Raw genomic sequence first — 14,652 nt, 5'->3', positions numbered from 1 at the left:
TGGCAAAAAAAGGAGGAGAGATATCACAGCACAACTAGTGCCCTTGTTTCCCCAGCTTCACTGCTCTCAGAGGTATGTGATCTCCACTTGCTGTAGTTTTCAACAGAAGTACTCTTTGACTCCAGCCATTAAAAGCAGATTAGACTCTAGTGTCCATTGGCAATTGCTGAGGTGCAGGAGCTGCTTTCCAGAGGTGACAAACACCTGGGAACTTCACTTGAAATGGCAAGTGTGGTGCTTCTAAAGCTAGGTGTACTGTGGAAGGGAGCACTGGGAGGAGCCTTTTGTGTCTTCATTTCTCTGCCTCTGCTGTTGCAGGGGATTCTATCCAGCGATGCTTTCCATGAGCACTGGAGATGCCATATTGAGATCACTGGATTTCTTGCCCCATTGTAGGGCTGTTCGACTCTCTCCAAGGTTAGAAGCCCTCTCCTAGCTTTACAGTTTAATCTTAATGGGCAACCTAGGGCAACCTATACATGTTGCCCACATCATCAGTGAACAAAGACAAGATGCAGAGGCTTTATTTTAATTAGGCCACAATCTAATGAACTGACTTGTGAGCACAGCCAGCCTGCACACTGTGCTTTTCTTGCTCCTTCCCACTTCTATAGGGATTCGTTACCAACCTTTCCCTCTCTGTGGGAGGAACCTGGAAGCCAGGAGCTTTGAGCTGTTTCTGGCAGTGCTATTGATTCACTTGTGACCTTGTGCAATTCCTTTGGGTTTTGCTTGTAGGGCTTTGCAAACATAGGAGGGAGATGAACACACTTCCTTCACTTCTCAGCATTTATTGAGAGCCCTAATTAACACTTAGAAAGAAAGGGGCTTCAGGCTACAGGGTGCTGCAGAGGGATATTGCTATGGGAATGCAATTAATAAATAATAACACGTATGGTACAGGAGTTCCCAAACTGCATATTGCAGTGGTTTATTTTCATTATTTGTTTACTCCATGTAATCTATATGAGTCATAATGTCCATCTCCTTAATTTTCATTACTGCTGGAGAAGCCCTGGGTAGGCAACATTAATATTCTGCCTCCTAAAGTAGTGCATACCTAAAGTAATGGTATTGTGATCCCAGAAAAGCTATTGCTGCCGTGTTCTACTCTTCTTTGGCTGCCAGTTCTCAGACTGAGGGAGCAAAATAAGCAATGGTGTGTGCAGATGCTCTTGTCTTGGGCCCACGTAATGAAATATTCCTTTGTACAAAGTGTGCAGGTTTGGGATCCTCTTGCTTCTCTCTCCCAGGAAAACTGGATAAATAACCCATGTTTGTCCCCCAGTGGGCATCACTGCAAGTGTGGTGATTAGGGATGAGATCACTCATGGCAGAGTCATTCTTTCTGGCTCTCAGCACACTACAAGAAACCTGGGCATCTGCATCTTGACGTTTTCTTTGCAGTCCTTAGAAACTGAGGTTGCAGGGAGCAGACAGTATGGGGATATGCTGGTATTCTGTTTGCATTGGTGACTTCTTATCCAACTAGCAGAAGCATCACCAAGAATCTCTTGAGATCTCATTTCCTTAACTATTATCCTTTCCCTACCAGGAAAACGTACTCATTTTACTTAAACAATCCTTGCGGTAGATGACAGATTGAATCCACCTGATTTACTTCCTTGGGAGGCTGGGATACTGGAGAAGGCACAGACTCTTTCCCCTGCTAAGGAGGGAACAGGAGCCAGTGCTACCTGTGTGCTCTGGGTCTGGAGACACCTCACAAAGTGGCTTTGTAAAGATTAATGGAGAAGGTACCAGTAGATGGCATTCATGAATACCCCACATTGTCTCAGGGGCTTGCAGGGCCACAGCCACTTCTTTTTGGCATGTGTAGCATCAAAATACACTGAATTCACAGCCACGGCTCCAAGGCAGGTGGCTGGTGCTGCAGTAAGCAGATATCTGTGGGTTATTAGCCCAGGAGGTGGGCAGGAGCAGGAAGAAAACTGGATTTGATGGCCATCCTTATCCCCTGCCCCGTTCCCATGCAAAGCAGTTCACTTTTCCAGGCCTTGTCTGTACAAGGACACTGGAGGGAGGTGTAGTGACCCAGACCTGCCAGTTCAGTGCCAGCAGTTCTGGACAGACAGTTTTCTGCAGGGTCAAAATGAGTTTTGCTTGGAAAATTACAAAGTAGAGCAGATAGTATTGAGTGTAGAGTGCAAAGTACATGGGTTATTCTGCAGTGCTGGTGTGGATGCAGGACTTGCTGTGCCTCTCATTTCCCTTAGGTAGGGTAAGATCTGTTTATCTTATTTACGTGGGGTTTGGATAGCTCATGGAGAGGAGCTGATATATAGAGGGAGGAAAATTCCTATGTTATATGTGAGCACCTTGGTTTGGAGTTTGCCTTTTTGAACCACAACCAAAAAAGCTCAAAGGCCGTGAAGCTGAGATGCTTTCAGTGCCAGTGCTTTCTAACATTAAATCACTAAACAGAAGACAACTAAGGCCTTTCTCCTCCTGTCTCCTGAATCCACCCAGCGGATCCTGAGCGGATCACTTGGGTGCAAATGAAACTCAGTTTTGTAGCCTCCTTCCAAGGGGACTGGTGACTTTCCACCTCTCCAAGGTGTGCTGAGGGTGGCAGTGGCAGGAGACAGGAGCTGGGATGTGCAAGGCTGCCTGTCTGTGCCAGTGGGCTCTGGCAGACCCTGGCACTGAGTTAAGCTTCCCCTTGTGCCTGCCCAGTGCCCCTCTCCTGGGACAGACCCGTTAAGCTCCTGCCTGGTGCCACAAGTCTGCCAGCATTCATTCCTGATGGGGAAAGCAGTGACATTCAGCTTCCATTAGAAGACAAAAATGGCATCACAGGCCATCTGAGGGCACGTTTTCAGCAGTCAGAGCACAGGCACGGTATGGGCTCTATTTCTGAGCCAGAAGAGCAGTCTGTTCCTGGTCCATGGGACTTGTCAGCCCAGCAGTGATTAGTGAGGCACAAAGCAAAGGCTGCAAAGCGCCTCCTGTCTTGCTCTTGTGCGAGGTGCTGATAAGGGGTTCGTTGTGCAACCAGGAGGTAGTTGGCAGCAGTAGCATGAAGCAATGCCAGTCCCTTTTGCCATAGCAATTGTCCAGACGTTCTGTTCACAGCTGTAATTCACCTTGTTGCCCAGTAAATCTGTGCTGGACCATGCTCTGTTTTGAAGGGAGCGTGGCTGCCACATAAATCAAGTGGGATGCACATAGGCTGTGTGTGGAATTCAGTGTGAAAATCCATTTTGGTGGTGCAGGGCTTGGGGGAGGCAGGCGCTGAAGGGACTGCACCTCCAAAGGACAAGCCAGCTTCCTCTCCCCCGTCTCCTCTCTCACTGTAGACACTGGTAAGTGTAGCAAAGACTGTACAGTCACTTAACTCCTTGTGAGGAGGAGGAGCTGGGCTACATGTGTGTCAGCCTGAACTGACAGATCATATCTCTTATGGGAGATAGAGCCCATGACTTGTGTGATGATAAGCTTGAAGGAGTAGGGGCCTGGTCTATCTGATGGTGCCCGTGGGGAAAAGGGAACAGAGAGCTTTTGGCTTAGTTGAAAACCTTAGTGCCTGTGTCTTACTGACCTTCTGTATGGCACACACAGCCCAGGCTTGATGTGTCTGCCCAGCGCACAGGGAGAGCAGGATGAGGCTGTCTGCCGATGGCCTCTACTGTAGCTTGGCGTGCAGGTGTCACCTCAAAGGAGACAGTGTGGTCAGGGTGGCTGCAGTGGTCCTTTGGTGGTGTCTGACAATGAGGAATTTATCTGGCATTTCCCCCTTTGCTTTGCTGAGACTTCCTCAACTCCTGGGGTTTCCCCCCCTCACCATGGCCAGCCGTGATTCCCACCAGGGCAAGCACCCGTTGCCTCCTCAAGCAGCAGCTCTCCCTTAGGCTGTGCAAGGTAATTGGCCTGTTTCCCTGGTGTGGGACCAAGGTGGCTAATGAGAGGAAGCCAGGGTAGCAACATGGTTAAAAACATGTATGAACAAGCATCTTTTTTGAACTGCAAGGCTGCACTGAGGCAAGAGAGTCTGGGTCCCGCAGTAAGCCAGAGGCAGGCGGTGTTGGCATTCAGACTGGCAGTCACACAGCAAAGCAACACTGCAACAAAGCAACACAAAGCAGCACTGCAACAAAGCAACACAAAGCATAGGAAAAGTGAGGGCAGGAGCCCTGTCTTACTTACACTGGTGTAAACTGGAGTTATGTCATGGAATCACTTATTACACTTGGCTGCATGCTGTCGGCTGGAGTCTGGTGCGGATACATGGCATCAGGAGAGCAGGCAGGATGCCACTGAACCCAGCCCTGGCCTCTGGCTCTGCTCCTTTCTGGCAGTGCCCTCAACATGGAATGGTACCTTTCACTGTAAAGATTGTTCATATGGAGCCATTATCTGCTTAACAGAGACCAGGAGCAGGGAGGTGGGTACTGAGCGTGGTGACCCCATCCTGGTGGGCTCCATGGGGCACTGGCAGAAGCTGAGCGTGACTGTCAGTGAAGGTATCAGCGTGACACAGAGGTGGAGTGGGAGCTCCAGGGAAACGTGTTGCTTTTCCTCCCATGACAAAAATCAAGGTATTTAATTTTAATTTCTATTTTAAAAGTGATTGTTCTTGGTGGGGTTGGGTCCCTGTAATACTTTTCAAAGGGAGTTCAGGTAGTTGAAGCCTGTCAAACACACCCCAGTCATTTTCCTCTCATGCAGTGAAGGATTTTTGGGGAGGAAGGTTTATGACATATCCCTGCATTGAAGCAGCTCAGACTGGCAGGGAAACTTTATCAGCTAACTGCAAAAGCACTTTCCTGACAAGGAAGGCTGTCTTGGTACACTGGCTACAGGCTGCACGTATGCAACCTGAAGAGATGAAGGGTGGCTCTGAGGTCTCTTCACAGAGAGAAATTCATCTGCTCAGGGAAGGAGACAGTTTCTCTGTTTATGTTGCTAGGTTTACCATAAATCACTGAGCTTCAGATTTCGTGGGTACTAAAAGGAGGAAATACCTCATGGAAGATGGTGGTTAGGGAAATAGTAGGGCAACCGTGCAGGTTTGTAGCTTTTGTGATGCAGGAGAGCAGCCAGACACTATTGCTGTGACAGGGATTCCTAGACCTTGAGGGAGCTTCTTGTCACTCAGCAGCCTGGGGTGGAAGGGGAGTCTGACCTGGTGCAGCAGCAGCATGGAACGGGTCAAAAGCTTCTATCAGACCCTGCCTCCAGTGGCCTTAATGTCATGCGTTCATGCTGGAAACCAGACCCTCCAGCCCCATCCCACATATTAGCAATTCCAATCAAAATAATCATTGGATTCAGTCCATTGCATTTAACATTTTAATGTCACCTGGGCATTCCTTCCTGATCCCAGCTCTTGATTAGGTGACAACTTTAAGCACCAGATGAATCAGCTTGACTGGATTCTCTGAACAACCCCCTTTCACAGCCAGAAGAGGGCTGAAATGCAGAGCTTCCTGCACTGGCAAGCTTCATGTACTTGGCTGAAGCTGGTCAAAAAGTCATGCTCGTGGTTCTTGACATATTTTTTCTTTTTACATAGGTTCTTGATCTGAGCTGGATGGAAACCAAAACTTTCTGAGCTTTCCATGAATTGTGTCCTCCCATCTTGTGGGTGCATGCTGAAATTGAGGCTTTCTTGAGTTTTTGAAAGGAAGCTGGTCACTGAAAGTGATACAAATAGGTCCCCACATCTACAACAGGCCTCACCCTCACTCTATGGTCTCTCTTGGGTTCCAGATCCCATGAACTTATCTGGCCATAATCTTGTGTTCAAACCTCTTTGCTCAGATAAGACTTGGCAAGTGTGGACTATTTTGTATGCTGAAGAACATAATTTTTAAGAAGAAAAGCCCCTATTTTACCAGAAAACTCATGCTCCACTGCCTTCTGGGCTCTGAACTTACGATAAAAATGCTGTTTCTGGGGTTGTGATGTATTGGCTTCAAAAACTAATGCTTGGTTCTGCCTGTGCTGTGTCAAAACATACCGTAACTTTCTCAGTGACATGAAAGATAAAGGCATGGAACAAACCTCTTGGTGTTTGTACCTGCACACAGGTTTAGCTGGGCGACCAGTCTTCAGGATTCCTTACAGAATTCTTTTTTGGCCAAACAAACCCAAGAGGCTGGGGACAAATAGCAGTGAAATACTGTTTGGCTTGAACAAATCTCTATAAGCTTTCACATTTTACTTGCTGTGTCCTGATATGTAGTGAACTGTAAGTGTTAGCAGAGTTACAGGGGAGAAAAGGAAAAAAGGTGATGGAAGGGTTCACAAACAGTGATGAGGAGAAGGAGAGAGAAGGAGAAGGAGAAAGAAGGAGAAAGAAGAAGAAAGTATTCTCCTCTAAAGAAGTATCTGCACAGAGGATGTGTTGGAGGCACGGCTGTGTTTCAGGCTCTAGTAGCCCCTCAATACATACAATTTGTTTATGGCACATTTACTATCATGATGTGGTCAGTCTTGCAAAGCTGAAAGTCCTTCCTGTGGAACAACTTCCTGAAACCCTGTGTGTAGTGTCACTAAATCGGGTTTCAGAGGACTCTTTCTCTTCAGCTGTTGCAGTTGTTTGCATCACAAAGGCAGGCTCAGTCCCGCTGCTGTAGATGCTGTCAGGCACGCTGAAGAAAAGAGGGGCACTTCAGCTAGTGCTATTGATGCCTGCCTGCTCTGTCTGCTATAGCCGAGAGCCACTGAATTCTCCAACCCTGCATCAAATACTTTGCCTGATCAGCAGCCAGTTCCTTGCATTTCAGCTTTCCAGGTCACAACCCTGGTAAGCTTGGGAAGGGTATTCTCTAAGTCAAGCTCACATTCTGTCTGCTGGGAGGACACTGCCCTGAGCTGGCATGGTAATAAACTCTAATTGTCATGGGATATTCTCCAGGCAATGAAGTCTTCATTCATGAAATGGCAACTACATAAAGACCTTTTTCTTCTCCAGGCCCTCTGGGCTGATGTATCCCAATGCCTATAGTACCTTTGCATTGTAACATGTTGGTAACTCAGCATTCTTCAGTGCTCACAAGCTGTCACGCAGTGGCATTTGTTTGCCACCCATAGCACCTTTGTTCATATTCACATGACATCAGTAGAGCTGCAATGGCAGTGAAATCAAAGTTCAGCCTCATCTGGTGTGAGGTTAATTCTCAGACTCACAACATTTGTTGTAGGAAAGGGGGCTCTTTAAGACAGAGCTCAATGAGCAGGAGGAGACGCATGGAAACAAGGATCTGCTTTCATTTGTAGGGACAGGGGAAGGAAACTACATGTCTTAGAAGCATAGAATCTTAGAACAGCAGCCTCAGCTGTCCCATCTGTTTCGAAGGAATAATTCAGACCCTCCTCTGTGATACCACAGCTGGGGGTCTAGGATCCCCAAAGGGTCCAGTCTCCTGTGTCTTCAGTCCATAACCATCCCACGTCTGAAATCTTCTGGTTATGGAGAGCAAAAAAGAGATCTGAATCCCTGCCTAAGCCCTTTCTGTTCCTGAAGCACAGCTGCATTGTGCCTTGTTGGCTTCAATCAGTGCATTTTCGTGAATCAGATCAGCTACATACCTTCCCTTAGGATGTTACTTTCATGTGGTTTGGTCTGGGATGCTGAAATGCTCTGGACAATCACAGATTATATATTGGCCTCCATATTCAGTGTCTGTGAAAACACCAAATGTCAGGTACCCCCAGTGCTTTACCCCTTTCAGATACGTGCATTGAGGTGGGAGCTCAGCAGGTCTCCCTGTGGCATGTGTGTTCTCAGCACAGGGCTGGGCTCAGGTGTCACAAGCAGAGGGATGTGCCACAGGGCTGCTTCATGCTCACTCCTCCTCAGTCCTGCTGATTGCATCGAGGTGAATGTAAATTAAAACCCCAGATGCAGACACTGCCACAGCAGTGGACATAGCCTGTAAAATGGTGACACTTCACCTCTTGAGCCTCTTGTGGTGTCTCCCAGCAGGCACAGGATCACTCCTGTGCACATGGAGTTGAGGGAGATAACGGAGAACAACTCATGTAAAAATCCTAGTTTGTTGGCAAATGCTTTTCAGAGGAAAACCAAGATAACAGCTTGGAGAGTAGTTTTTACATGTCTCACCCAGCTCTAGATATTTTATAGGTTGAAAAGTGAGGCGCAGTGATGTGTGGCTGTTCCAGTGAAGAATCAATGTTGGATGACAGCTATTTTTCAAGGAGAAGATAAATTTGCTGCATGTGCCCATCTTGTTGTAGTGGTTTTACTGTGCAGATTTTGCCCTTAGAGCTTACAGCAGTATACTTACATACATGTGTTCCTAAATGAGAACAACCTCCCACCTCTGCATATACATGGTTGTGCATGTGCATGTATCAGTAAACCTAGTGTTTGTGCTGGGCTGTGGCAGCTTGGCCACACTCCCCTGGGTCTGCAGTAGCACAAGGAAGGACTAGAAGCTGTTGTGGAGGAGCAGTGGTGCTGGGCTGTATGGCCTGTCCTTGGGAAGCATCACGTCACAGCTCGTGTGGTATTTCAGAGCACTGGTTTAATCAGTATCAGCTTGTATAGTTGCCCTCTTGCGAAACCCTATTCCAGGATGGGGGTTTTCTCTCAGACATTCCCCTCCCTTTCAGAGAGAGGCAGGATTTGTGAAGCCAGTGCCTTGTATTAATCTGAGAGTATTTCTGCTATATGTAATCAACTATATCTCTGTTTTAGCTTTGGATTTTATAGCACACACGGCCCCGCAGTAGGAGAGCATTACATTCAGTTTTACTAGTTCTGGAGGTGGATTAAATCCCACTTGATTGTTTGCAACAGTTGTGAAGATTCAACGTTTTAATGAGGTGTAGCAGTGGTATATTAAGAAATGTATCTATTAAATGCAGTCTTCAGTAGCTGATTGCTATTTAAATGGCATGTGGTAATATTCTTATTACATCTCAAATCCACAGTTGAGGCATTAATTTTGAGTGGGAAAATGATGATATGAGGTAAAAATATAAACTAAACTAAAGTACAGCTGCTTTTAATATGAAGATTTTATTCTACTTATACTGACATAAGCAAGTGTTTATAGTAGGTATTTTTAAAGCAGATGAAGGTGATGTAAAAGAAACATTCTGTCAGTTGTTGCTGTAACACTCATGAAGAGCTATCGATGGAGGTAAATTCTGTCTCATCCTAGGAAAGATTCAGACTTCATCATATTGCAGGAAAGTTTTATCCAAAAGTGTATTCCTAACGTGAATGTGGGCGTCCTTCTCCAGGGACCTGGACTCGGGGGTCAGTAGCTTGGCAGCTGAAGCTTCTCCAAGCAGTGGGGTTATCACCATCATGAAGGTTTCAGACTGCAGCACCCCAAACCACTGTTATTGCAGGCAATGGGAGATACCTTGAGGGTTTTCTGAGAACAGGGTAAAACCCATGTTTTACAAGGACAAGGTGAAGGACAAAATGTTTCCCGGGGTGAGAAGGCAGTGCATGTGTAGATCCCAGGGGAAAACACTGTGTTTGGTGCTTTGCATGATCCTCCAGGCTCAGTAATGCCAAGGGCACAGCTCTGCCCTGCCTTGTCATTCTTGCACCTGAACTGTGAGGATCCTCGGGATAATGCAGTCACCCGTGAATTCTCTTGGAATGAGCTGCATTTGGTGCCAGTCCCTACCCTGCCCTGTACAAGGTTTGCAGTACATGTACTTCCCATTGCCCACGGCATGGTGGTGGGAAGGGATTCGGAACACTCACAGAAGTTACCTGCAGATGGGGTGTACTGAGGCACAGAGTCTCTCAGTGACTTACACCCTAAACGGGAGCAAGTGAAACTATTAGCACAGTGTGCCAGCCTCGCTGTGTCACTTGTCCCAGGCTGTGTTATTGCCCTGTCCCCAAGAGGCCCCCAGGCACCTTCACCCCTCAGGGGCTCCAGTTGTTCCTAAGCAGCACTCGTGTGTCCTCCTTGCTCCGTCTTTGCCTGGATCTCAGCATATCGCAGATCCCACAGCTGCGCAGTTGGGACCCCCTCACTGCTGGCAGGCAGCCTGCCTGGTTCCCATCGCTACGTGTCGGTAGGTGGTTCCTGTCTAATGAAGCTCCTTTCCAAGGGAGGCTGTTGACGTGCTCCAGCATCGCCAGATGGTCCCCTTACCTCTCCTGCTCTCACGCTCCCTCGGAAACATTAATGATCCCTAAACCTCTCTGATGGAGGGGCTCCTTTTTGTGACAGCCTCATTACGTGGTATCAGGAGCTGCCACTATCCACGTTGTCACGACAACCAGCCTGATTCAGAGCCGCTGGGAAAGGTCTGAACCTCAGGCAAATAAGCAACCCCAGCTCCCCGCAGATGCTCACCCACAGCCAATCCGTGGGGCCCTGGGGAACCATGACATCATGGGCCCCCAAATTTAACTATTAGCTTCCAGCATCCCTCTGTGTCCCTTCCATGTGTGCCCCACATCAGCCCCGGTGTGGCTGAGCTGGTCCTGCTGTGGTACTGCTCCAAACGGCTCCAGTGCTGCTGCAGCTCAGCAGGGCTGGCAGAGGAGGTCCCCGTAGCCCACACTTGATGCAGCCTTGGTCAGGAGCAGGAGCCGTGGTGGCCGAGTGCTTGTGCCTTTGTGGTCTGGCACTGGCAGAAAGCTGCGGGGTAGTGTAATACCCAGAGCTGTGAGGAGCCAGAATGGGTTGCTGCTTATTGGGGTTTTGTTAATGGGGAGGGAGTTAGGTGTTCAGAGTTCATGCTAGCTGCAGGATGAGTTCTCTGGCAGCTACCGCTAACTATGGGAGATGAATGCTATCCTTTCCCCCATGAAAACCGACTGACACTCAGCTGCCTGTCATGCTGTGTTGCTCAGATTGTGTTGCTTGCCAGCAAGGTGTGATAAATGCAGCAGAACCAGTTCTGTTGCAGACAGAGAATGTGTCCTCCTTCCTGCCCTGCTGAAGCAGAGGGGTTTGTTGCAGATACTGGGGTGTAGCTGAGCTACCTCTGGAGCCGTGTACCTCATTAAGGTTACATCCTACATAGTACTGACTGAAGCATCTTGCAGGTGTGTGGCTGCAGAGCTTTCCTGAATTCCTGCCATGCTTGACCACATTCCCTGTGGAAGCAGGAGCAGGCAGCTTTTGATGGGATTCCTCCATTTGCTCAAGAAAGACTTGACTTTGGTAACTTCCTGGTCACCCCCGCTAAGAGTACGTTTGGTTGCTGAAGATGCTGGTGCTTGGCCTCCTTTGCTGAGACATTTCTTGCACACCCCTCTGCCACAGGGAAGGGTGCTGGTCCATTCAGGCAGTGTGGGTCTGCGGCACTGCAGTTTGGGAGGGTCTGTCTGGGTGGATCTGACAGGTGAGGTTACGTGGCTTTTGGCTTCTGAAGTCCTTGGGCATCTTTTGGAGGAACAAAGGCTATGAGAAGGCTGTTTGTTACTCAGAGCTAATATCCCACTCTCTTTCTCTTGCTTTGCTGTGTTGGCCACCTGGCCTTGCATCGCCATGGGCTGCATCTTCAGGAGGAGTTGCCTCTGAACTGCTTTTGGCAGGGGGTGCCCACAGAGGGGCTGAGGAGCTTGTGCACAGCCCAGCATAGAGACAGTGCAGCATGGATGGTCCTGACACAGCCAGTCCTGCCTTTTGTAGCACGGAAGAAAGGAGCTGTTGGGGCTGGCGATAGGCCTGGTCCAGCCAGATCCCTCCTCCTGCTTCTCAGACACCTAAAGCCTGGGGCTTTGGGGCTCAAATTAGGGCAGCTTCTGAGGTTATGTTTGCAAGATGAGACCCTTGCTCGGAGATGTAGCTGGGGCAGGGCAGGCCCTGCGGGTCTGGAGGCTGGGCCTCATGGCCATGCAGACTGTAAGCGTTTCCAGCTAGTTTAGACACCCATGTGACAGTCACACAGGACTCCCATCTAGCAGGGACTGGCCTCCTTTCTGGCGCCCCGTGGGGACAAAGCCAGCACCCTGTCCACACCTGGGCTGGACCAGGCTCAATGGTACCCTGCTCGCCTGGTCCAGTCCAGCCCAGCCCATCCCGGGTGCCAGACCTGTGGGGCCAGTCCAGCTTCCCACTGCTGAGCCCTGTGCCTGGGGCTGGAGGGGGCTGCTTCCCCCTCCCAGCAGAGACTGGCTGAAACAGCACAGGTTCAAGGGGCTGTGAGGACTCCAAAGGCCAACCTCAAAGTCACAGACTTGTAAAACCTCTGCAATGTCCAGGAAGAGCTTCACCATGCACAGGCAATGCTTGCAAGGTTTCCTCAGCTCCCAGGGGAGCCATCACTTTAGGCCAGGCTGACAGTATGGGGTCTGGTCCTGCTCTTTCCCTGCGTGCAGTCATGGAGTCAAGTTTCTGCTCTTTCACAGGGGGGAGGAAGCTGAAGCTCTTCCTTCATCTGCTCTCACCCAGTCTTTGGTAACTTCAGAGGCCCCAGGGTTGGTGTCTCAGAGAGCCTGCCAGTTTTGTTACAGTGCTCATGAGAATAGTGCAGCTAATCGTCTGTGTTAAAACTGTGTTTTAGTTGGACTTTGTAAAATGAATGGAAGTGATTCACCCACAGGTTCAGTCCTAACATCTGTAATGGCCTGGCAGAGCTTTGGCTGCATCTTCTTCTTGGGCTGCCTCTGTCCTTCGGAAGCCTGTAAGTGAGCTCACGCTTCACACTGTGTAGGAGCTGGTCTGTAACCTTCTGTCCTGTGTCCGAAGCATTTGGGAATGATTTCTACTCTGCAGGAGGCATGTCCATCACCTGCTCGGGCCTTTCTGACTCCGTGGGCTGTTTTTAAAGGGCCCTTTGCAGGGTAAGGCCCTTCAGGGACCCCTGACAGCTCCTTCAGCAGCGTTCCCTTTATCGCTGTTACCCTAAATCCTTGCACAGCCTTTGAAGGGGCAAAGGCTGGGACAAAGTATAAGCCTCTGCAAACTCCGCTGTCTTGGCGGTGAGGGTTCAGCCCAACCCTTGTCCCAAGCCCCCATGAGTGCACACCATGCTCTCACTGTGGGGAATGTGACTTGCAGCAGAAAGTGCCTCTTCCATTGCTGAGGCCTCGCAGGGTCACCGCTGACCTTGGAGGATCTCAGGAGCCATCTCTTCACAGGGGTATTTCCCCACAGGGGTGGAAGCGGCACTGGCAGCTTGCTCCGTGGCTTGACTGTGGGTAAGTGATAGGTTTGACTTCTGCTGGGGGAAAAAGCCCTGGTGAGGCCTCAGCAGGAGGGGATGGTGGTGATTCAGTAGGGGCTGCTCATCACGGCAGCGTTGGCTGCGTGACTCAGGGAGCATTTGCTCCTGGAAAACACATCCTTTGATGTTGTGTAAGGCGACAGCATGACCATGCCTGGCCAGAGAAGATCACATACCGTGTGGCGGGGCTGGGATGGTTTGTTATCTGCTCTTGGGTAATGTGACCTGCCTCTTACCTGGGGCAATAGCAGCCAGCAGAAGGCAGTCGTCATCCCTTGCCCATGGCTGCTGCATAATGCATTGATAAACACGGCCTTGTGCTTCTCCCTTAGGAAACGATGAGAAAAAGGGTCAAAGCTGTGTCCATGTTGGGATGGAATAGCAGAGCCCTTCCCGCAGCCGGTGGGGCTTGTAAAAGTGGTCACGTTTGTCTGGGGATTATTTTGTTTCCCATAAACATTGTAAACTGGGGCCATCCTCATCAGAACAGTGGCTGTTTGTACTTTTCAGACCTTTCATGGAGGAGGAGCACTTGTGGGTTTGGGGGAAGCAGGAGCAGGAGCACACACTGCCCAGGAGAGCGTGATTCTGGATGGAAGGAGGCTCTTCGCTGGTGCATTGGGGACCTTTGTGTCCTCTGTGTGGCCGGAGCGGGTTGCTCATGCCATGCTCCTGGTGGGTTTCCCCAGGCTGGATCAGGACAGAAGCATCCCACAGGCTGTCACGTGGCGAACGTTATTTGGGGGGAACCCGGCACTGCAGGGCGGACGAGGGCCGGCCCGGGCCGCACCGTGACGCCTCTCGGGACCCGCCGCGGTACCGGCCGGAGTGAAGCCCCCCCCCGCACCGCGCTTTCCCCACGCAGCGGCCTTGAAACACAAGATTTGCCCCCTCGTGCGCCCGCCCGCCTCGCGCGTCGAGGGGCCGTCGCAGCCGCGCGGGCGCAGCCAATGGCAGGGGCGGGCGGCCGGTGACGACACGGGTTGTGGGGCGCGGCGGCGCGCGCGAAGGGGGGGGGGGGACGGGCGCGCGGCAGATGGGCTGCGCCCGGGGGGGGCCCTCGGCGGCGGCGCGAGGCCGCGGCGGGGGACGGCGAGTGCAGCATGACAGCGGGAACGCCGGGGAACGGTAACGGGAGCGTTAACGGTAACGGGAGCGTTAATGGGAACGGGAGCGGCGGCGCAGCGCGGGGCGGGCTGCGAGCGGCCTGGCGAGCCTCGCCCGGGGCCGTGCGTGCGGGGCCGCGGCGGGGAGAAGGAGGAGGAGTGGGGAGGGGGGATCCGCCGGGGTTTGCGGCCGCGGGGAGGGCCGCGCCGGTGCCGGCCGCGGGGCTGCTGGGGCCGCTCTGCCGGCGGTGACACCTGTGTTACCGGTGTCGTCTGCGAACCGAGACCGGCGGCGGGGGCTGGCCTCCGGTGTGGCCGCGGAGCCGCGGCCGGGTCCGGAGTTGTGTCGGCGCCGACATCGGCCATCGGCGCTGCCGTGGTGCGTGTGCTCCCACCTTGG

The 14,652-nt window shown here is 50.9% G+C and overlaps 1 protein-coding gene across 4 annotated transcripts in view; it reads left to right on the top strand.

The window, feature by feature from the left end:
• PAK3 (p21 (RAC1) activated kinase 3) overlaps positions 1–14,652 on the top strand; it is a 171,611-nt gene that overhangs the window by 90,630 nt on the left and 66,329 nt on the right. Inside the window, exon 1 of one of the 4 annotated variants that reach the window (XM_061361889.1) lies at positions 14,155–14,274. The exons of the other annotated variants lie outside the window; for them this stretch is intronic. The gene's annotated coding sequence lies outside the window, so the exon portion shown is untranslated. Of the gene's footprint in view, positions 1–14,154; positions 14,275–14,652 lie in introns of those variants that run through there. 4 annotated transcript variants of the gene reach the window in all.

The sequence above is a fragment of the Neopsephotus bourkii genome, unplaced genomic scaffold (assembly GCF_033783945.1).
Source record: "Neopsephotus bourkii isolate Nb327-2 ecotype Australia unplaced genomic scaffold, CSIRO-AGI_Nbou_v1 NB_1067, whole genome shotgun sequence".
Classification (NCBI taxonomy): Eukaryota; Metazoa; Chordata; class Aves; order Psittaciformes; family Psittacidae; genus Neopsephotus; species Neopsephotus bourkii.
The sequence above is the reverse complement of the archived record's forward strand: the minus strand, read 5'-3'. Positions and strand labels throughout refer to the sequence as shown.